At 47.3% G+C, this 23,318-nt stretch overlaps 1 protein-coding gene across 3 annotated transcripts in view; it reads left to right on the top strand.

The window, feature by feature from the left end:
* LOC142572431 (progranulin-like) overlaps positions 1-23,318 on the top strand; it is a 461,641-nt gene that overhangs the window by 128,270 nt on the left and 310,053 nt on the right. For all 3 annotated transcript variants that reach the window (XR_012826081.1, XR_012826080.1, XM_075681534.1), the window contains exon 2: positions 22,104-22,226. The gene's annotated coding sequence lies outside the window, so the exon portion shown is untranslated. The remainder of the gene's footprint in view (positions 1-22,103; positions 22,227-23,318) is intronic.

Here is a 23,318-nt window from a genome sequence, read left to right as displayed (position 1 = left end):
GCGCGAGGGTAGCGTCATCTGACGGCATGTTCGACAACTCCGCATTCCAGGAGGCGTCTTGCGTTGCGGACGCTCAACGCGACGAGCATGCAGGGTTGGCGCCAAATTGGGCTTTGTCAAATTTTTACAGCCGTTCGGTTTGTCAACCACTTCGATTAGAACAGCTCACGTATACACTTTATTCTGGTGTGTGGAACAGAGATGATATTGTCCCTAAGTGCCGACCTAACCTTGCTGCAGTGCTGCCAACCTCCGAAGCCAGTTTTCCCCTAACTCGGGCAAAAATGTTTCCCTTGATTTCTCTAAACTTCTGCAAAATTTGGTTATTCAGTATGTCAATACGCTTTCTGCAAATATATATATTTACTTACGCAGTAACGTAGAAGCACATGGGCGATATATATATATATATACGCAAGAGAGACGACGAACTTTTGGGAAGACTTATTTACTAAACGTTTTCGGCTGGTGGACCCGCCTTCGTCAAAGTACAGGGTGTACTCTGACGAAGGCTGGTCCACACAGCCGAAAACGTTTAGTACATATGTCTTCCAAAAAGTTCGTCGTCTCTTTCCTGCGTATGTTACGTCGGGTCCTGCGTGCTGAACTTTGAAGAAACCCCCTATATATATATATATATATATATATATATATATATATATATATATATATATATATATATATATAAGTGTCATTTTGTTCGTCGTCCATGCATGTGCTGCTGCGCTACTGTGTAACTAATGCAATACCAACTAGCCCGCCAGTCTATCCTCATAAATGTTTGTTTGTGCTATGCAAATAGCGCGTATATTATATTTTATATTTATTTCTAAGTTCACTTTAAAGTATTCAAATAATGAAGGCACCGGACGCAAGCATAAACGATGTCGCAGTTCAGGTTGGTATGCCAAAAACACAGCCGCCTGCTCGGAGCCATATTAATAGAAAAAAAAAAAAACGTCAGCACGGAAATATTTTGTTGTTGTTGTTCAGAGTAGTTTTGTCACCTTGACCATAGCGCCAAGATTGTACGGAACCTTATTCGAAACGTTGGTAAGGTGAGCGCCCGACCTACGTCGCAATATGTAACAATGTAAAAACAGATGCGATGTAAGACCAGTGTAAAACAGCGCTACTCTTACGCGTAACTTGCTATAGCAAAACACGGAGATGCGCGGCTAATATTTATTTGCCCTAGAAGTGGTCGAATGTCAACTTTTCCGAATACTAATCGCGTACTGAATAGTAAGTATCGAATATTGAATCGTCTATCAAACAGTCAAACGCCGACGCATATAACACCACTAATATTTATTTTGGCATGATTACTTGCCGCGGGCCTTGAACTGACAAAACGCAAGAAAAAGCAAACACTCACAGACAAATGATCAGTTTTAAACACGAGATCACCATTTATAATTAGAAAATCTACATGAATAACCTATCAACAACATTAGAGCATGGTTGCAAGCAATTTCTCCAAGAAACAATGGCTGCTGTATCACTAGCTTTCCAAAAACGCTGAATAAATGGTTGCCGAAAAAAAGATCAGAAGTCGTGGAAACGGAAACGCTGCCGAAGGACTGGTGTGCTATGTAACAGAGCTTGTTGCAAGGAAAACATCACTGGTTGTAGCTTAAACGATAAAACTGCTACATAGCTAGGCTCCCAAAAGCACGAAATATCAGACTTCGAGCAAACATCACAGGTTCCCACGCAGGATTCCACAGGTAGACCAAAAACAAAGCTTCTATTGCCCATTTTAGTTCTGCATTGCCTAAATGCTTTTGTCATTATCAGAACTCTGATAATTAGCGGTATTTTGTTTAGCAGCCGGACAACCGTAACTAGACTTAAACAGTCGGTTGTTCCGTAATATCAAGTTATAGTTCCAAGTATTCAAAAATAGGAATAATTCATTTTCGAATACGAATCAAATACTACATACTAACTATTAGTATTCGTAATAGAAACTTCAAACATTCGCCCACCTTTAGTTTTCTCCAAAGCAACTTCACCCAAATACATGGACGATGCATGGTTGCCCAGCCTATGGGCGGTTCCCGCTAAATTTATTATACTCGCGCAAACAAGTTCAGGCGAACAGGGTCAGTGAGCTGATCGCAATGGAACACGCTTTGTGTGGAAACGTTGGATTCCAGGAGACTGGCGCACTCCAGTCTTTCGATCCGCTGTTACTATATACTTACTATATCCACGGACGCAACGGGCTCCTTCAAATCATGCGGAAACTTGTCGCATTCAAATATTCCCAAACATCCGGACACCCTGCACAATCTTGATTCTCTCTCATTCCCCCGCACTTATTTTATTTTCAGGTATCTACATGCCTCGCACGTCCTTGGGCTATTCGTCTTTGTGCTGCACATAAAACGCGCATTATGTTTCTGAACGAAATAGGAGCGCGTTTTCACTTCGAATTGCAGCCTGCGCGCTGCCTGGCGTCGGGTTTCCCTGTTGTCCGCCTGCGAAGGCCATCACGCATTCGTGTCAAATACCCGCATGCATGCATGACGAACGGTTTTCACTGACGGCAACCGTCTTACCCGCTCCTTTTTCGTTATTTAGTACGCGAATTTTTTTAATACCTGTAAGAATACACGCCTATATGCTAGAAATCTATGCATAGAGGCCGACAAAAACGAGAAGCGACGCGCTCTTCACGCACAAGGTGCTCGTAATAGCTCATGCAAATCCCTCAGCGTCTTCGTTTTCCTTCCAGATTATCTCGCGCACCTCCTTTCTGGCGCCATAAATTTGATCGCGATATCTCGTTCCGGCCCGCTTTTCGCAGCAACGAATGCATTCCTTGATGTATGGACGGTATAATATAGCTTTATTCTTTACATTGCTCCCATTCTTTCATTGTGCCCGTTTCGAGAACGAAAAATGGCTCGAGTCATCCTGTTTGGCTGTAGAAACTGAAAACCATTCTGCATTTCGGTGAAGCTAACCGTGTTTTTTTTTTTATTTTACTAGAACGTGGAAATTGCAGTTACTTCTTCACGGACGTGTCAAAGAAATAGGGTGAGGTTTTCTTCTTGAATGTAAAAGAAAAGGCATGATTCTTTAGCGGTAATTGATGAAATAGGTGCTCATTGTTGTGAAGAAACTGCCGTTGCCTTAGCAAAACCATAATTTGGTGCACATAACAATACGCCCTATACCAGTCGAAAGCGTTATTACCTGTTCAAAGGCTGGATTGATGGGATGAAAGAAAAAAGAAGGGGGGGGGGGCAAGGAATGAAGCTTCAGCTAAATAAAATAAAATGGTGGTGTGTAACTTCACGAACTTGCCCATTGGGTCACGAGGGACGCAGTATAGGGTGGGTCTCCGGAATAAATTTGACCATGCGGCCACGTACAAATCTAAGTCCACGGCCGTTATTGCATTTCGCTTTTGTTTAAATGCGGCTGCGTCGGCAGGGAACCGAATCGAAACGCGATCGCATGTTCTTCTCGCGGCCGCAATTTAAGTTGAGGGATACAGGTACGTGCCCACACATTAGATGGTGCTCACAATTTCGCTGAATGCATATCCCACAATTTAATTGGATACATGTATGTAAACGTACTAACACGCACACACATACACAAGTATGTACACACACATGCATAAACAGGAACGCACAAACATTCAAATTTCAGATGCACACAGACAGACGTGCACGCACACACAAGCGCACACATGCACGCAAGCATGCGCGCGCATTCGCATGGACACACACGTTGGGAACTCGTGTGTCTCTGTGAGAACTACATCAAACAGAATGAAAATTTAACGTTGGCGGAATAAAAGTCCGATATAGCGCTGGAGTGATGACGCACTACGGTCAAAAGCCGCACAGACGGGCCTATGTCGGAGACGTGATAGCGGCGTTTTGACTCCCTCGTCGGTGTCGCCATCTACGGAACAAGTGCGTAGTTGTTAAAGGACGTAATTCCGCTGCTACTGCTTTAGGACCGTGTCCCCTCAGCTCTCCGTGTACTGCCGTGCTCTTCTTTGAAGCGCTGCCCTTGAGAACACAGACGGTGTGAGGTCGAATACATATTTGAGAAGTTCGGCTACAGTATACAATTCCAGGAATTGGGGACATCAATTACCTGCACCATAGAGAGCCCCTAACCTGAACTTCTACAAAGGCTGCGAGCGGAAAAGAAGCTCGGTTAAAGTGGGAGAGGAGTCTCTTTTTCCGCAAATTTTACTGAACACGCAAAATGACGACCAACGCACATTATTTCCAAGAAGCACATTTTTAACGCCTATTGCTGCACGTGAAGCATAATGAGAAACCTTTTCTGCTTTCTTTGCCGCCTGAAACCTACTGCGCATTGTATAGACAGTTTGATGAATGTATGGGAGACTATGGAAACCAACCAAGCTTGGAGGTGTTATTGCACGTAAAAAATGTGTCGCCGTTTACTTTCTTCGGCCTTAAGGGCAAATGAAACTAAAGATAGACAGATGGTTAAAAGCGGCGATTAAAGCCGGAACCTCGATATTATGTCCAAAATGCGGTGTGCGCATCTATACCGGAGTATCTCCGCGGCGTTCGCCGAGAGGAACATTTCTGACTGTAACTACATACGAACTTCCCGGTTGGTCTTCTCTCTGCCTGCAGTATATACGTGTCACAAAGGGTTATCAAGTTGCAAGTGCGCGGAGAATATACGCACCCGCTGTGCTGGTGCTCCATATAAGCCACAGCGTTTTGCTCCCGAGAACGAATTCGCACGTTAATTATGCTTCTAAAATACCCAATACCGCTCTTACCTTGCTAATATAGGTTCAGCGAGCGAGGTGAGGCTCAATCACGTAGGACGGGCGGTGACCTCGCCTTGACCTTTCCGGACCAGCTGGCTGTGACGTCACGGATTTTGACGGTGCCTGCTGGGGCCTATAGTTGGTGTGTTATCGGCCAAAGATGAACTGCATTCTATACTAAAGGAAACTTCGCGATGTTCCGAGAATTTCCACGGTGACTCAATGGCCCAAACACGAAAAAAAAGGATATAGTTTTGGTGTTTGCGACTTCACACTGGCGTGCGGTAGCTGGGGTCCCGGCTCGACATTCAAGACATTTAAAAATCTTTGACTTTCGTTTTGTCTTCTAATAATCAATATATTACTGTGAAGTTAACGAAAACAGACTTGCTACATAATACGCATTATCCGTTTAAACTGACTCAGTGTTTCTCATTTTGTGTCTCTTTAAAAGATGCCTCCTCAGCCTAAATTGACAGCGGCCTGGCGTCTTATAGACAGACTGCTATCGTTTAATATGAGGGATGGTCGATCATGGAAATTGATCAATCAGCGAGCCCCTGAATTAGTTCCCCGCACCTCGATTTTCCTGCTGCAGTTCACTCCATACGTTGGCGCCTCACTCTCACCGATGCAGGTAAAGTGACCGACGTAACAACTTGAGCGCATGCGAGCAAGGAAGCAGTTCTCCTTAGCGCTCAGCGACAATTCAAATGCACCGGTGCCACTTCGTTATTAACCCCGGCATGTGACGCAGCCCTTGCAAATCCGTTTCCACACCAACCAGATTAACCCGAACTCAAAGCCTATATGCCACAAAAGCCGCAGCGTTATATTAAGTGCGCAGAACAGTGCAGCGGCGCGCTCATCTGTCGCGGCGGGGCTCTCATTTTTCAGCTCGCGTAATTTACTCTCCTCACGACGGGAGCACGGGGCAGCACACTCTTTGCTGGTGGCTGGCACAATAGCCGAGCTAACAAACCGGCTGCCGCCGCCCCCATCCCGCCTGGCTTTTGTGCCGCCGCCTTATAGCGGTATATATGCCCGCGGACCACACCGTGAAAACGAAGAGAGCAGTGTCTCGCATGCATACAGCCACCGGCTCGTCTTAATTGTGTCCATTATCAGCGCGGAACCCAGTGGCATCCTGCGGGCGTTATGCGCGTCAACAAGAGGGCGCGCAAGGCGGGTGTGCCGGCGCTGCTTCTGTGAACGCGACCCCACGCTGCCCGACAGGGCGCACAATGAACAGGACGGGTCGGCTTGCGGCGAAGGTGCATTGCAAGACGCGCTGTTGTGGCCCTCGTGTATGCGGCGTGCATAGGAAGCCTTCTCTCGGGACTGCTGCTTTATGCTGCCTCATAGAAACGGGCTATTCAAGGGGAGCGCCGCCGACACCGCGCCGTATGTGCGGGTGCAAAAGTTGGCCGCACATTGTTGGGCTCGCGCGCGCAGCCGCCGATGCGTCGTGCGGTGGGCGGTGCGGACGCACGCAGTACTCGGCCGTCGAGCGGAGCGATGGAGATGGGTTTTGTTCTCGGCTCCTTTGGGAGCTCCGGCGCCCTCCCGCAAGAAAAGGGAAAAATGGCGCGAGCTCTTTCTCTGCGCGCACGACGGTTCTTCCGAGCCAACCTGCGAGAGCGCATCGCGCTGGTTGAGCTCGCTCGAGGCTTTGGCGTATGGTGCACGCTGTGCCGCCGCAATGGATGCCATTGATATGTTAATTTCTCGCGTCATAAAAGAGCGAACCACTCTCGGGTTCGTTATATTGTCCGCGACTCTATGGACGCTCATTGAGAAGCCAGAGCAGATAAGGATGGCGCGCGTGTGTCGAGCGAGAGGCCCCAGAAGCTCGCTTTTAGGTCGGCCCGACTGTAATGCCTCATGCTTTGTCCTTAGGCGTTACTTCACAAGTGTGTGTGTTTGTGTGTGTGTGTGTGTGTGTGTGTGTGTGTGTGTGTGTGTGTGTGTGTGTGTGTGTGTGTGTGTGTGTGTGTGTGTGTGTGTGTGTGTGTGTCATCCCGCCTAGCAAATAATTTTCAGAACCCTGCGGGTCCCAATTACTGAAAAAAAGAAATTCACTACTCGAATTATTAGCGCGAAATCCTAAGCTCTTGTCACTCACAGAGACCGCCATGTTCACATTCAACGTGTGATGCCAAGAACCGCGGAGCACCGGTGTGTCGTCGACCCGCAGTGCATGTGCCATCCAGCTACACTGAACTGCCGACACGAAATTTAAACATTTATCCGAATTGAGTATTGTTAGTGAGTCTTTCCGGTATATATAGCTGCTAAGTGCAACCGCACTCGCCGTGTGCCAGCGCCTGATCACTGCGTGCACGGCACTGATGCCGGCATCCAATCCGTCGCATACCAATTTCTCCTGTATACGTGTACATAGGAGAATGAATACATGTATAGCGTGTATACACGTATACAGGAGAATGTATACATGCTTACCGTGTGTACTTGTATACCGTGTATACTTGTATACGCGGCAGATTCTGCACAATCTGCCGTGTAGGGCTTCATGGTCTCCGCTCATCATCTTACAGCTGTTTGGAAAATCGATCGCTGAACGAAAAGTTCGCGATGAACATGAACTCAAGCCTGGGTGACCGCGCGTGCATACATTTTACTTGCGATTAAAATTTTCGCAACAAGCCTCTGACGCTCAAATGCGCAAACTCCGGTAGTTGACGGCTGTGTATGCATGCTGATTTTTTGCCAATATCCTCTCTGTTGCGAGTAAGTCAGGGGCGTTATTTAGCATTGACTTAGTGTACGCGCAGCAGTCACTGCTGGAAAATATTGCTCAGTGGAAACAAGTCCATTTTACCTTTGGTATGTTTATGGCAGATGTAAATAAACTTTCTTTAACGCAGCACGGAGGGGAAGGGGGAAGGGGTGGCATGAAAAGGACGGGAAGCGCCCACGACATAGTATCAGCAGCAGTCTCTCGCAGCCGTTCAGACTGTATACGAGCGCTTCTCGGAGTCGATGAGCTCGAATACGTTGAGTGCATTGGTAGGCATTGCTAAGTTTACATGTTAATTATTTTCTATGGAGTGCTCATTGCGTTTCACGTCAACAACAGGCGAAGGCGCTTTCGATGCTGACGTACCCACGGCGTTACGTTTCACTCCGTGTGGCGACGAATAAAACGGATGCCAAGCGCCCGAGACACGACGTGCCTAATAGTAACGTTCGTCGGCATGAAAATACATGTCTGTCGGGTGTGTGTGTCGGGATTAGGCACCACCTACTCGCCTCTGTCCTCTGCTCACCAGCTCTACGCCAGGAAGTTGTTTCTCTCCGAATTCCTCTGTGTGAGCTGACCCGATTTGAACTACGCTCGTCACCTCTACGGCAAGGAGTGGTTTCTCTCCGAATTCCTCTGTGTGAACTGACCCGAAGTGACCTACGCTCGCCACCTTTACGCCAGGAAGTGGTTTCTCTCCGTATTGCTATGTGTGTAGCGGACCCGACGTGACCTACGCTCGCCACCTCTACGCCAAGGAATGGTTTGTCTCCATTTTGCTCTGTGTGAGTTGACCCGACGTGACCTACGTTCGCCACTTTTACGCCAAGGAATGGTTTCCCTCCGTATTGCTCTGTGTGAGCTGACCTGACGTGACCTACACTCGCCACTTTTACGCCAAGGAATGGTTTTCCTCCGTATTGCTCTGTGGGAGGTGACCCGACGTGACTTACGCTCGCCAGCTCTACGCCAAGGAATGGTTTCTCTCCGTATTCCTCTGTGTTAGCTGACCCGACGTGACCTACGCTCGCCACCTCTACTCCAAGGAGTAGTTTCTCTCCGTATTCCTCTGTATGAAACAATTTCCTGGCGTATACGCCAGGAAATGGTTTATCTCCGTATTGCTCTGTGTGAGCTGACCTGACGTGACCTACGCTCGCCACTTTTACGCCAAGGAATGGTTTTCCTCCGTATTGCTCTGTGGGAGGTGACCTGACGTGACTTACGCTCGCCAGCTCTACGCCAAGGAATGGTTTCTCTCCGTATTCCTCTGTGTGAGCTGACCCGACGTGACCTACGCTCGCCACCTCTACTCCAAGGAGTAGTTTCTCTCCGTATTCCTCTGTATGAAACAATTTCCTGGCGTATACGCCAGGAAATGGTTTATCTCCGTATTGCTCTGTGTGAGCTGACCAAACGTGACCTACGCTCGCCACCTCTACGCCAAGGAGTGGTTTCTGTCCGTATTGCTCTGTGTGAGCTGACCCGACGTGACCTACGCTCGCCACCTCTACGCCAAAAAGTGGTTTCTCTCCGTATTGCTCTGTGTGAGCTGACCCGACGTGACCTACGCTCGCCACCTTTAGACCAAGTTGTGGTTTCTCTCCGTATTGCTCTGTGTGAGCTGACCCGACGTGACCTACTCGCGCCACTTTTACGCCAAGGAATAGTTTTCCTCCGTATTGCTCTGTGTGAGCTGACCCGACGTGACCTACGCTCGCTACCTCTACGCCAAGGAATGGTTTCTCTCCGTATTGCTCTGTGTGAGCTGACCCGACGTGACCTACGCTCGCCACCTCTAAGCAGACGAGTGGTTTCTCTCCGTATTCCTCTTTGTGAGCTGACCCGAAGTGACCTACGCTCGCCACCTTACGCCAGGAAGTGGTTTCTCTCCGTATTGATCTGTGTGAGCTGACCCGACGTGACCTACACTCGCCACCTTTAGATCAAGGAGTGGTTTCCCTCCGTATTGCTCTGTATGAGCTTCCCCGACGTGACCTACGCTCGCCACTTTTACGCCAAGGAATAGTTTTCCTCCGTATTGCTCTGTGTGAGCTGACCCGACGTGACCCACGCTCACCACCTCTACGCCAAGGAATGGTTTCTCTCCATATTCCTCTGTGTGAGCTGACCCGACGTGACCTATACCCGCCACCTCTACGCCAAAGAATGGTTTGTCTCCGCATTGCTCTGTGTGAGCTGACCCGACGTGACCTACGCTCGCCACCTTTAGACCAAGGAATCGTTTCCCTCCGTATTGCTCGGTGTGAGCTGACCCGACGTGACCTACGCTCGCTACCTCTACGCCAGAGAATGGTTTCTTTCCCTCCGTATTCCTCTGTGGGAACTGACCCGATGTGACCTACTCTCGCCACCTCTATACCAGTGAGTGGTTTTTCTCCGTATTACTCTGTGTGGGTTGACCAGTGTGCTGACCAAGCCGTCTACCAGGAAGCAACAGAGAATGGGATTGCCCGGATGGTGCATGGTATAAAGCCAGCGAGACACCACGCGGGTAGCTCTGCTTTTGCATGCAGAAGCACGCACGCCAAACGTTTCTGTACTTTTTGTCTTAGAGCGCGTCGCTCACCCGCAATATGATGTGTTAAACTTCTGATATTTGTTTTTACATCACCTCGTCTTCACCTGTCGTGGAGACAAGAAGCTGAAGTAGAGGACCGAACTTTCTTGAAGACATCAAAGAGCGTGGTGCAAGCGTGGCAGAGAAAGGTCCTCACAAAACATATCATTCGGTTTTTTTCAAATCAAATCACATCAAATCAAGTTTATTCATTACACACAAAGAAACGGTTACATTTTCGTTTTACAGACGAGGGTCCCAAAGTCGAAGACTGTAACCGGGACCCTCGGTGGGTAATTATAAGAAAAAAAATTACATAGGTGGCAGGACAGAAATAAAATTTACAGAATGTACACTAACAGAAACGAAGAGCTTTAGTGCAACAACAGAAAAGTGATTATGATTACAATGTACAGTACTACTAACAAAAAATAAAAATAATATCGGCGTACAACACAACCTGTAAATTATGTAAAGAAGGAACAGAACGAAATAGAGAAAAATATGATCGGCAGGCCGAGATGAACATGAAGTAAAAATATAAGTGTGCTAGAAATATACATATACAAAATTTCAACAGACACAAAAAACATGAGAATACATAAAAAGAAGCATTATGAACAAAACGACTAAAGGCAACAGCAAGCATGTGAACAGCAAAACATAAGAGAAATAGTGACAATAAATAAAACATTTGGAACCAATATTGCGTCACTGCGTCAAAAGAAACTCTTTAAGGGATTTTTTGAAGGCATAGAATGATGTGAGTGATTTTATGTTTGATGGTAAGTGATTCCATAAAGATATGCCAGCGAAAGATGATGTTAGTTTACCATAGTTGGTACGGACACGAGGCAGTAAAAAATTTCTGTTAAAGGCAAACCTTGTTCTATTGTAGTTATGTAAATCATTTTGGTTAACGAATTCGTAAAGCAATTGGTTGTTAAGTAACTTGAAAAATAAGATTGTTAAATTATATTGAAACAAGTTCACGGTCGTTAAAATGAGGTTTTGACGGAGCAAAATGGATGCATTTGACTGACGAGGACTGCTAGTAATGATACGAATGGCTTGATTTTGTAAATGCTGAACTGATGACAGGTGGCAATTGTACGTGTTGCCCCAGGCAGCGATTCCGTAGTTAATATGACTATGGATAAAAGCAAAGTAAAGTGATAAAAGAGCCTTGCAAGAAAAGAAGGCGCGTGCTTTTATTAGAGCGCGAATGCCAAATGCCGTTTTTTTCTTAATATTGTTAACGTGGGAGTCAAATTTGAGGTTAGCGTCCAGGAGAACACCGAGGAATAGAACCAAGTCACTGGGTGGAATTTGATGAGCACCAAGTGTTAACGCTAGTGGAGTATTTAGGACCCTGTGACCACTATTGAATATAATATATTTAGTTTTCTCTGGATTAATAATGAGGTAATTACTGAGACACCATTCTATAACGTCAGTTAGCGCAGCATTTAACTTTGATGTTAATGAGATTAACGAAATAGCTTTTCTATACGCTTACACGTGTAGGGTTGGCTTTAAGGAAGCCGCTCCACGAACAATTCGATGGAGTTGACGCTTTCGGCATTGTTCAAGCTGCGACATTTACGAGTCTCCGGATCGCCGATACAGGCACTTGTGTACTTTTCAGAAAGTGCACTTCCAAGAACTCAAGTGTCGGCAGCGTGTGGCCCTGTAGACAAGCGCAAGAAAAACAACATGCATGTCTAAAGCGATGGCAGTTGAATTGCGACTCAGTGCAGTTATTGTGTTGTGCCCACTTTCGCGACAACAGGCTGTCGGAGGACAAGAGGCGCCAACGAGACACTCTTCGAACAATCGCGCGTACCTTTTGTGCAGCCGCTGTGAGGAGTTAGCGCTGTTCTCGCTAAACAATGTGGCTGAAATCGTCCACCACATGGGATGTATTACCCGCATACATTAGGCGGCGCGTCGCTCTTTCAGTTGACTCTGTATACACCAAAATCAGCACAAAAAAATGGCAGTTGCGGCCGCAAGGCGAAGTACCGATTGCGATAGCAAATTAATGGATAGCTGTGCGAAGTAAGGATAGTAGATTTAGCGGCTTTATAAACTTGTAAGCATTCGCTTACTAAGTAACAATTATAGAATATGTAAGTGTGACTGAACAAGGAAGTAGAAACAGACACACACAGACAGCCCTTTCTATGTGTGTCTGCTTCTTTCTACGTCCTTGTTCAGTTGCGCTTACTCATTCGACCATAGATTCAAACCAACTAACCCGCCAAAGGGTTTGACCTAAAATGGCAAGCACGGTGTAACACGCGCATAGGTAGACACATATCTAGAATATATCTCTAGAATAGCGCGGAAACTCGCAGTCGAAGTGCTGCAATGAGGAATCGCGGCAGCAGCACGCGAATTCACCTTCGTACATCTCTCGCTTCAACGCATACGAAACGTCGAAAGCTCAGCGCATACGAAGCTACCGGCACTACGTGCACTCTGCAAACATCGCAGACCGCTTTGAAGATGAGCCCCGTGTGCACGCGTACTTTGGCCACGTCGCAGATCGCTTTCAAGACAAACGAGCGCCGGCAACGCGTCCCTGCGGCGTCCGCCAAAGGAGTGTACTACGGCGTCCACCAATCGCCTGGCCAACGCCGTAGTAGACGCTGTGGTTGTCTACAATCCGTACGGAACTGTGGGCGAGGAGGACATCGAGGCACCCTAGCAGTCGCCGGAGCAGAAAGCCCGTCCTCCATCGCCTGAAACCCCTGCCTCGTGCGCGGCAGGAGAGGGCACGCTTGCGGTTCGCGTTCCTCCACGTTGGTTCTTCGCTCGCGCACGCGAGGTTGAACCGCGTTCGCCGGCTCACCCTCAAATGCTTTCACGCGCACATACAGCAAACGGCGTGCGGCGACAATTTTATCGCCCTTGGACGTTATACGCAACCTCCCGGTGACGGCGGCGGCGACGGCAGAAATGCGCCTGGAGTGTCCATGTAATTGCCATTGCAATAAAGTTGGTGAACGCTAAAGCTTCCTCTTTAAGAGTGGAACGCAACAGCATTGAAAGATCCCTGAGTGCTTCTCACGCTTCCCGGCAACTGGAGGGTATGTAACCGTAATGTTTACCAGGAAACGCTGGCCGCGAACGCTCTATATGGTAGAACCGCGGCCTCTTGTGTGGACCGCGATGCGGTGCGGCGGAGGCGAGCACCATCTGGAGGTATTACCAGGAACCGGCCGCGCGCACCGCTCCGTGGCCCCCAAGACAACCGCGCGCCGGCGCGCACAAATGGCGGACGCCGCGGCCGGTCTGTGATTGTAGAAACGTTGTAAAAGGGGTCTCTTCAAGTTTTCACGTGACAAAATTATGTTTTCTCGTATAGTCAAATTACAATACGAGAGTTATCGTGGCTGTAGACTTTGTGTAAGTCGTAGTTTACGATCTTCGACATATTTTAGCTCGACAAGTTCAATTAGTTCAGTAAATTTCTTGCGTCACATGGAGGGCCTGGGTATGTGTTGTGCGAAAATCTTGATGGTGTAGCGACGCCCGACGTCGACACAGCTTTGTCTGTGACATAGGCTCCTTAACGCTGTCACGTTTAAAATGTTCTTCGGACGTGTAGTCTTTTCTAACTGAACCGAACGAGGTATGAAATGAATTACGAATTACGAAAATGAATTACAAATTAAGAACAACGGCGTGGAGTGAGATTCACAGGTAGCGCGCTGATAGCGCCGCGCCAACTATTTAGTAACCCAACTCAAGGAGGAGAATTCTCAGAAAGACCACCATGCATCTTTATGATTAATTTAAAAAAAAAAGCAAGACAAACATCGTGGACTACCACGAAGAGCGAAAACTGACGCAATAAGTAAATTTGTTCGTCGAACTGCTGTAGCCATTAACGCATCGTCGTGCTCGGAATTACGTCGGTGTGAACGCGTAAACTGCGTGACGGTGATGAGCGTTAAAAAAAATGATAGATGTTTTGCATTGCAGTTAAGCAGCGCTAACTATCTCAGCTAATATACATCGACACGTTATTGTTTTTTATTAACAACGACAAAAGGGGACATTTTGCTGTTCTAAAGAACATGCTGGCCGAATATTTTAGATAAATGCAAATCGCTCAACACGATGAAACTGTCCTGTCGACTTCGCCTTCGGCAGGATGAGACAATCGTTCATTCCTCCCTCTCCGTTGCCCTTCATTTCCATGGACTGACCGCTGCGTTTCATCTTTACACTAGATATAATAGAAATATTTCAAAACGTTTACAGTTCTTGAAAAAACAAGAGAGAGCGAAACTGACTACTTCCGACACAGAAGACGCAAAGCTGTAAATTTATTCACACAATGCGTTACGTACAGCCAGAGTATTACTTATGGCAAGCTGCGATATACGGGGTGTTTTTTAGAGCGCAGCTCTTTGGCGTCCGTTCCTGGGTTTCGCGTCGTCGTCGTCGTCGGCCTCGTAACCAGCTCCGCCCCCCTTTCATCCCCCCAGCGCTAGCAGCGACCGACTGATACCGCTGGATGCCGCTGACGCCGCTAGAGAGTCAAGATAACGTGACTGCATAGAACACCGTCGCCGCCATGCAGAAAGAGGAGGAAAGGGTCCCCCCCCCCTGTTCTTGTGTGGCGGATAGGGTGCTCTTCAGTTGCCGACGCGCCGGTTATTCGTTGTCCCTGAAACCAACTCCGCAGCTGGGGTTGACTCACTATCGGCGTCAGCGGCATCAGTCAGTCGCTGCTATCTCTTCCCTCCTCCCTTTATCGTGTTGTCCGCTTGCTGCGCGCGCTTCTGCCCCCATCGTTTGCCGCTGGGTGTACACGCCGCCCCCCTCCCCCCTCTTCCTGCGAGTCTCCGGTTGTCAAAGCGCCGGCTCGAACTTCATTCCTTTCTTCGCTCCTCCTCCAATGCAACCCCTGTGCGGTGGCAATCAGAGAGCCAGATCGGTGGCGGCGGATCTGTATATGTGCACCGCCCGAGCCGAAATTGCCGCTGCCGTTCGCCCTGTGCGGTGGCAATCAGAGAGCCAGATCGGTGGCGGCTTGACATAAAGACAAACAGCAATTTCCTAACACTTATGCGGGAGAACATCCCGTTCCTCTCGCTCGTAACACGTCCCACGGCTGTGACAACCTCGCGAGGCACTTGTATAGATCTCGTCTTTGAGAATCAAGCATTGGTGTACCAAGTCGAACATATATCAGTCTATTTCTCCGACCAGAAAGCTTCCTTCATGACTGTCAAGAACTGTTAGTGGAGTCTTTGTTAAAGGAATACGTGTGAAAAATAAAAAAAAATTCTGTGATAGCGCATACATGTGTTGCTCGATTTCTTTGCCTCAATCTATCGAAAAGGTGAAACAGCTTATTTGCTGCGCTCAAATTTCGCATTAGGAAGTAACGTAATCGTCGGTAATTTTTTGTTTAAGTTGCACAAAACTTTAAAAGAATGCCTCTGGCAGATAGCACAATTCTAACCCTTGAGCTATGAATTGTTCGATGAGCCAGCCATTGCTTCCATAAGAAATCAAAATACTTAATTTGAATAATTGGCATAATCAAACTAATTAATTTTTTAATTATTTACTGCATGGTCCATATTTCAATTTACGAATTGTAGCCGGTGAACTGGCAAGGCATATCCACTTAGAACGAGTTCTCAGGTCTATACCAGTTTCGAGATGTTCATTTTCATATTGTCCGACAACATACATTGGCGTTCCAGTTGCTTCTGTGCTTAACTGCCTGAAACTGCGTTTTCCTAAAATAAGTAAGTCGAACAACAGAACATTTCCCGTGCCCATTTCTGGCAAATCCACTGAATAAGGTGTCCACGAGTAAGACACGAAAAGATATACAAGCTTTTAATGTTTACGTCTGTACACTTTGACACACTGCTTCCTTTTGTGAAACAGTCCTGCCCTTTCGTGCATACCTTCCATCAGGTTATGCAGCTCCAGCGAAAGTGCCGTTTCCACCATGGTGCTTGGCTCAAGCAAAGATTCGACTAATGGCACCAGAAACACGAACAAAAGTCCAACTCTCGTCTCAAGCACTCAAGCAGCTTTCACTGCTCTTGCTGTACGAGACGTACAACGAGCATCATCATATATATACTGACGCTTCAACCACGGTGAATGGGTCTGCAGGATCCGTGATCTTTCCTGCAAAACCTTCCACCATAAAGATTCGACTATCTCACCAGACTACATCGACTGCCGCGGAGCTTGCTGCTATTCGTTGTGCACTTCGTGTAATTTCCGAAGAACTACCCAATAAATGGAGCGTGTTCAGTGACTCCAAGGCTGCTCTTCATTGTTTGGTTTCTGCCTTACGCCGAGGACCCCACGAACTACTAATTCTAGAAGTCAGACTGCTGCACGACATCACGTTACACGACACGACATCACATTACAGTGGATTCCAAGCCACTGTGGCATAATGAGCAATGAACATGCCGACGCAGCAGCACGATCTGCACATGAGGAGGGCTTGCAAGACTCCATTCCATTCTCAAGAGCACACGCTGCAATGGAAATTCGTGTGCTTGCAAATGAAGACATCAAAACTTCATGGAACACACCAAGCTTGAAGCACACCCGGCCGTCTGCACCGACTGGACCCGTCCCTTCGACTTCGACCCTCGTCTGGACTCTCTCGAATCGAAACAGCAGTACTTAGCCAACTGTGGCTTGGTGTCGCCTACACAAGATATTTCGCCTTCCGAATCGGTATGACGACAGTGCGGCTTGCAGTCACTGCGGCGGCGAGGAGACTATCGAACACGTGCTTTGCCACTGTCCTCGATACAGCGCGCACCGGCTGTCACTAGCGACCGCGTTGGCACGCCTTGACGGCAGGCCACTTTCTGAACAGTCAGTTTTGGAATGCCGACAGGAACTGCCGTCGCAGCGAAAGTCGGTCAAGGCATTGTTGACCTTTTTACGCGACAGTGGCCTATTAGAAAGACTATAATGACCCCATTCCATCCTTTTTCATGTTTTTTTTCTCACGCTTTTATTTTTGTCACGCTCTTCTTTCCGTCTTTACTTCCCCTTTCCCTTCCCCTAGTGCAGGGTAGCAAACCGGAGGTTTTAACTCTGGTTAGCCTCCCTGCCTTTCTCTCATTTGCATCTCTCTCTTGACACGCTGGGGGCTATTACATGTGTCGTTCTTTCCTATGCCTACACACCTCTCCTCAGCCCGGCGAGGATCAAACATCGCCTTGGTCGTCGCTACATCGCTGTGGTGTCGCCATGTCACAGTGTGAATCCGCCTGAACTGAAGCTTGCATTTCGGCATATATAGCTTGTGACTTGTGCCGTGCATAAACATTGAATGAGATTACAGCGCCGCATAAAATGAATATATATATAAAATTGTACGCACTGCGTTTAGTTGTATACCATTTAGTGAACGGCTTCACGACAGCTTCGCTTCAGATTTATGTTCCAACGTGCGTGTTGATCTAGCTAATTTCCCAAGGAGAATCTTAAATTACTGAAATAACTGTATTATATAGGATAAGCAATAACAACAACAAAGTAACTTTACAAATTACAGGCATAGTCCGTTCTTACCAGTATATATTCTCTAAGGTTATAGAAAAAATCTAATCTCCTCAAGGATTGCCGCATTCTGTCAGAAGTATTCCGCTTTATCCAATGCACAATACAGCGTTCACAATGGCAGGTCTGCCACACTTGTACTGTCTCAACCAGAGGATGAGGAGGAATAAACGTTTATTGTGCGAAACAGCGATAAAGTTCTTTCTTGGAGAAAACTGATTTGGCCCCACGTTTATAGACTTTTTCCGTGTTCCTACTTTCTTTTGGCCGTGTGTTTGTCATTTATTTATTTCCTATTGCCTTTCCTACTTCTTTGTTTCCTATCTTCTTCTCCTCTTCTCGTCTTTTCGTTCCCTCCTCCCGAAAGAGTAGGCATGCGTTGTGCCCCTCTCGGTGGCATTTGTCAGCTTGCTCCCTTCCTGTTTCCTTTGTGTTTCCATATGTAATAATAATAATAATAATAATAATAATAATAATAATAATAATAATAATAATAATAATAATAATAATAATAATAATAATAATAATAATTCTTTCTTCGCCCTTCGGCTCTCTCAGTCCAGCAAGCGGCTGGCTAATGCCGCGGCCCGGGACCGGTCCACCAGAAGTCGCTGATCCAGAAGAACTAATATTTAATGTATTTGATCTTAAGTTAGTCACGACTGACTCTTTTTCTATACCAGGTTGATGCCATAATGATTATTCTCGTGTCAGACATTTTACACGCTTTGCTATGAACTAAACATTTCAGCATGATAAGAGGCTTTATATAGGGTGTTTTTTTTTAGCTGCAGCAAGTTTGTAGAAATTGCATATATTACAACTTGAGCTAAATTACTCGATCAGGCAGCTATTGCTTCTACGAGAAATGAACCTGCTTGACTAATTAATTAATTAGTTATAATAATTAATTAGTGTTATCAGTTGAACCAACGTGCTTGTGTAAGACGAACATGTGTGTGTTCGACTCGATTGTGTGTGTGAAGACAGCAGCAAGAGGACGGTGACGACAATCGTGTGACGCCGACGGCATGATTTCTACTCCGGCCATTCCGGGCGAACTTGAGACATGTCCACTGTTGGCTTCCTTATAGGGAGTGGATGAACGTAAGCGATAGAAACATGGATTGTGACGTTATCAGCGACTAGATTTTATGCACTCGTACGAACCTAAGACTATTTCATGTGGTTGTATGTTAAAGCGATGACGCCATTTGCACTGCGATCATGAAGCGATAAAACCTGTTCGATCTATGCGATCCCGAATGCGGTACAGCGGCCCACAGAAGTTTCTACGTAGAATTAGCCGCTGCGAAGAATGTACTCGGGAGTTTGGGCCGATGCCTGAGACGGGGGCACAGTCTGACACGGCGTCTGAAACCGGGAACTGTCACGAGCAAAGAACACAACCAACTAGTACCTGAAGCGCGCGCGCCACATGTCTCAAAGAGATATATATACCTGCGGTCGTGGTGGGCTTGGTGTGCACCGATAGCGCCAACCGTTTCATTCGTTAAAAGGGAAGGACCACGTCTAACACATTTGTATGACACGTGGTTTCGAGGTTTATTTGTCTACTAAATGAACCATTTCTATTAACTATGCTTCAAGTGAGGCTGAGCGAAGCTATACCAGGAGTTATTTTTTCGTCTCGTCGGTGCACTCAATTGGCAGAGTGCGCGGTTTCCTAAAGGAAGTATTCTGGGCATTTTAGCTGTTGTAGGTTTGTTTTTCCATGGTGTACTTGAGTCGGGTACCACGAGAGCGTTTGCATAAGGACCTGATAGATGCAAAGCTTCCGGTACCATTGTATTGCTCGGTTTTCTGCATGAGGCCTGAAAATGGCGTGCTAAAAAGTAAAACGAATGACAGTATGTCCAGCGGTGAAAGCCGTTCTTCAGCTTCACGCCAATATTTTACCTGTGAAACCATGGCTAGAGGGAAGTGGAATGTCGTGGCTTGATGCGTTAATTGTTTACTATGCAGGAAACCCGACACAGTAGAACAAATCTTTCTTGGCTGTTGAGATGCGGTTTTCCATTTGGATATTTTACAGAGAACCTTAAAGGACTTACCAATTACGCCTTTCGTTGCTTGCCTACTCTAAATGTAGACACTGTACCATATACGACATGTCCATGCTGGTGTCATTGCACATCTTATGGAAATCTAGAACACCAATGATACACGCAGAACCAAAGCCCCAGCCAATTAAAGAAGATTTCATTGAAAGCATTCGTTGTATTAAGGAATGGTACAGTTTGCAAAGAGAGAGAGAGAGAGAGAGAGAGACCGTCATGCATGGCTCAGTGCGATGACAGACCTTGCGAATCTCAAGCGTTTGTAGCCCGCATGTTGGCCAACTAATGGCGGACACATTTATCGTGGCCGTCATATATTGTTAAAATGTCTTGTGTTTGGTACGCTGCAAAGTCGGCAACAAAACAAACATAAAGAACGATCGTGGCTTAGTGGTTAGAGTAATGGGCTGCCGTGCTCGAAGGCAACGGTTCGAATCCACCCCCACCGCCAGCCAACGCCACCGGGTCCTGCAATCACTGTGGGATTTCGCCCGTGAAGCGCGGATCATCGGAAGGATGTAAGTTTACCCTGTTTACCGATCCCCCATTTTCCCTCAAATGGTCCAGCGTGCATCAACTTGCGTAATGAAGTCTTTCCATTCACCCATCCCACTTTTCTTGCAAGAGAGAAAAGTGATATATCTACCTACCTACCCCCGGCTTCCCGCAAAGTGCGTGGAATCAGGCGAAGGATGGCTTCGCATTAATAATGCAGTACGAATGTCTGAAGCAGGATGATTAGACGAATCTATGTACTTCTATACCGATCACTCCCATCGCAGCAGAACGATCGCCGCACCGGAGTTCCTTCTACGGTAACTTCTGCAGGAAACTCAATGGCGAGCCGGCACGCGTCCCTCTCGGTCGGGCAGGCGAAAAAGGTGGGCGTGGCGGCGATCATCGGCGACCGCGCGCGTTTGCTCGGGGAAAGAGGGGCGCCCCGTTGTTTATGCGGTCCGCCAGACAAAGGGGAGGTGGCCCCAGAACAAAAGGAGTCTCCCCCGGGCGGGGTCTCCGCTCTCGCCGACTGCTACGGCCGCCGTGGTGGTGGTGGCGGCCGCTGGGGCGAAAACGCGCCTCGGCGCTGAGGAGCATGCGCTGAGCGCGCACCACACGACGGGGCACCCGACTCCTTGCGGCGGCCTTCGTTGGCTCTCGCTTACTGGGTCGATCCGTGCTTGACCAGGATAACTGTGTGAGGGGAGCGGGGGTCTGTTTCGCGAGCAGCGGATGGAGAAATTTGGTTGCTCGCGAGAGACTCCGCGCGGTTGACCCGAGGTTCGGCGACTGCGCGTGTTAGGTCCAGATTTTAATACCGTGCAGTATCGTAGTGGGATTGTCGCTTCTGCAACGCGTCTAGGCTCCAGATGCTAGACGTTTTGACCCTTAAGTTTGTAGATTATCTTTTCACAGGTGTTTTGGGTTATACACATTGTAGGATATATACTCCTGTAAGAACGATGTCTACAAGAGCAACGAAGACAACATGTGGAGTTAGTTTCTTGAAATCACTTTTGGTATACCGTCATGTCGCGATGTATGGGTGCGTAATCTCGCGGCACTAATTCGTGCGACGCGACTAAAGTTAGGGAAAAAATTCACCGACGATTACGATACTCCCTAATGCGAAATTTAAGCAATGCTCTATACGTGTTTTCATTTCGCGATATACTGGCTGGCGCGCACAATCTATCTGTCTCGTGCGGCGTGGCGCGACTGCCTCGCTAATCTTGATGTCGCGAGAGGCAGCGCGTGGGTGACGCGTGGGCGTGATTCACTGCAGCAGTCGCAGCTAGACCTCCCAGACGACACGCGCGACTCTGGCGCCACATCGTAGCCACTGTTACTGCACTACACTGCTCGCGCTTTCGCATTACCCTCCTCCTCCGCTTTCCTCCTCGCGCTCTCTTCGCTCTCGCTGCTTTTTTCATCCCGGGCCAGCTGCACTCCGCGTTCCCTATTTCATCCGCTGCGCTCGTTCGCTAGGTTACGCCGACGCTCGCCACAAGAACGGGCGCCTAAGAGCTGTGCTCTAATATAAAGGGTGAACTAAGTGTCGACGCTAAAGAAGACAAGATCGACATGAATGGGGTTCAGATGATTCGATGATGAAATGTGGATTATATCTCGCTATATACTCTGTATCTCTCCGTTTCTTTTTCATGTTAGTTAATCACTCATTTCGTATTTCATTCGTATCGTATTTCGCGCGCAATCACGTCGACCTTGTCTTGTTAAAGGGGCTCTAAATACAAACACTAAGTCGACGTGGACTGTTTAAGTACCATTCCAGAAACCTTGCCATTTGCATTTCAGGGGTGCGAATACATTTATTGTAATTCAAGTCTCGAGCCACCCAACCGAGGACTGGCGACGTTGCATACACCATCACCGCCCTTTGCTGCCGTCAGTGAGTAAAATGGCGCCCGACAGAAGGAGGTATGTTTTTTTTGTTCTTTTTTATTCGCACAAAACGCACACGCGCGGCCATGGACAAATCGAACGAAGACAGAGCGATGAATTAGCCGCTGCGGCTGCTTTTGGTCAAGTGGCGTCGACCGTTCGGGCATCCCGCGACGTCACATGGAAGGGGAATTCTCTGCTACTGGCATAGTTTGTGCGAGTTTCACGAGCCGCGAAACCAGCGCACGCAATAACTACTGAATCGCGAAAGCTCGGGCGACGCACAGTCGAGCGAAAACAAAACCTTTCGACTGCCCTCGTTGTTGTCAATGAGTTTCTTTTTTCTAGAAAATGAAAAAAAGAAGCGGACAAGTAGCATTTCATTTCGTCTTATAATACAATATAATAATGTTCTTATAACAAGTGGTTGGGCACGAGTGACAGAATTTAAATGACGAGTGCCTTCGCCATATCGGGCAAATACTTGAATGTCCTGGGAGAATCTCTAATCCTGTCTTGTATCTGCCTGAATTTCTCGATCACTAACGCTCTGTTCGCGATAATATTGATGCCCTAGAGCTTCTCAAGTACCCATCTACCATTTTAGCTTGACTTAATGTTTGCCTTTAGTGTCTCACTTCGCCTGTGAATTCTGTTCTTCAATTTTCGGAAAGGAACAAGCTCAGAATGTGTGTGTCGGATAAGGAAGGAATGTTTGTAGGGATGCCAGAAGGTGCGTTGGCGGAAAATTCTGAAAAGGCAGCTTTAAATAATTTTTAACGGATTGATGTTAAAGCATGTAATGTTAAGCAGCCGGCCTTTGTGATGTTACAGGGTATAAATATGGAAGGGCTCACGTCTCGAGTCAAGAATACTAAAGGTTTAAAACTGGTGGTATTTTTTTCAGCTAAAACCCATAAACCAGAGTTCCCATTCAGGGCCATAATTTCGGAAAGGGGGACTTGGCAATTTGTAATTTCGGGGCAATTGCACAAGCAGCTTGAGGCTGTAAAGGTTGTTGACCCTTTTTATGTTACAGCTCATGCAGATAGCGTGGTTAAGTTTTTCGAGACACAGAATCCTGGATCATGTTCGGTTTTTAGTACTGATATTGAAGATAGGTTTTAT

Source organism: Dermacentor variabilis, chromosome 2, assembly GCF_050947875.1.
Source record: "Dermacentor variabilis isolate Ectoservices chromosome 2, ASM5094787v1, whole genome shotgun sequence".
Taxonomy (NCBI): Eukaryota; Metazoa; Arthropoda; class Arachnida; order Ixodida; family Ixodidae; genus Dermacentor; species Dermacentor variabilis.
The sequence above is the reverse complement of the archived record's forward strand: the minus strand, read 5'-3'. Positions and strand labels throughout refer to the sequence as shown.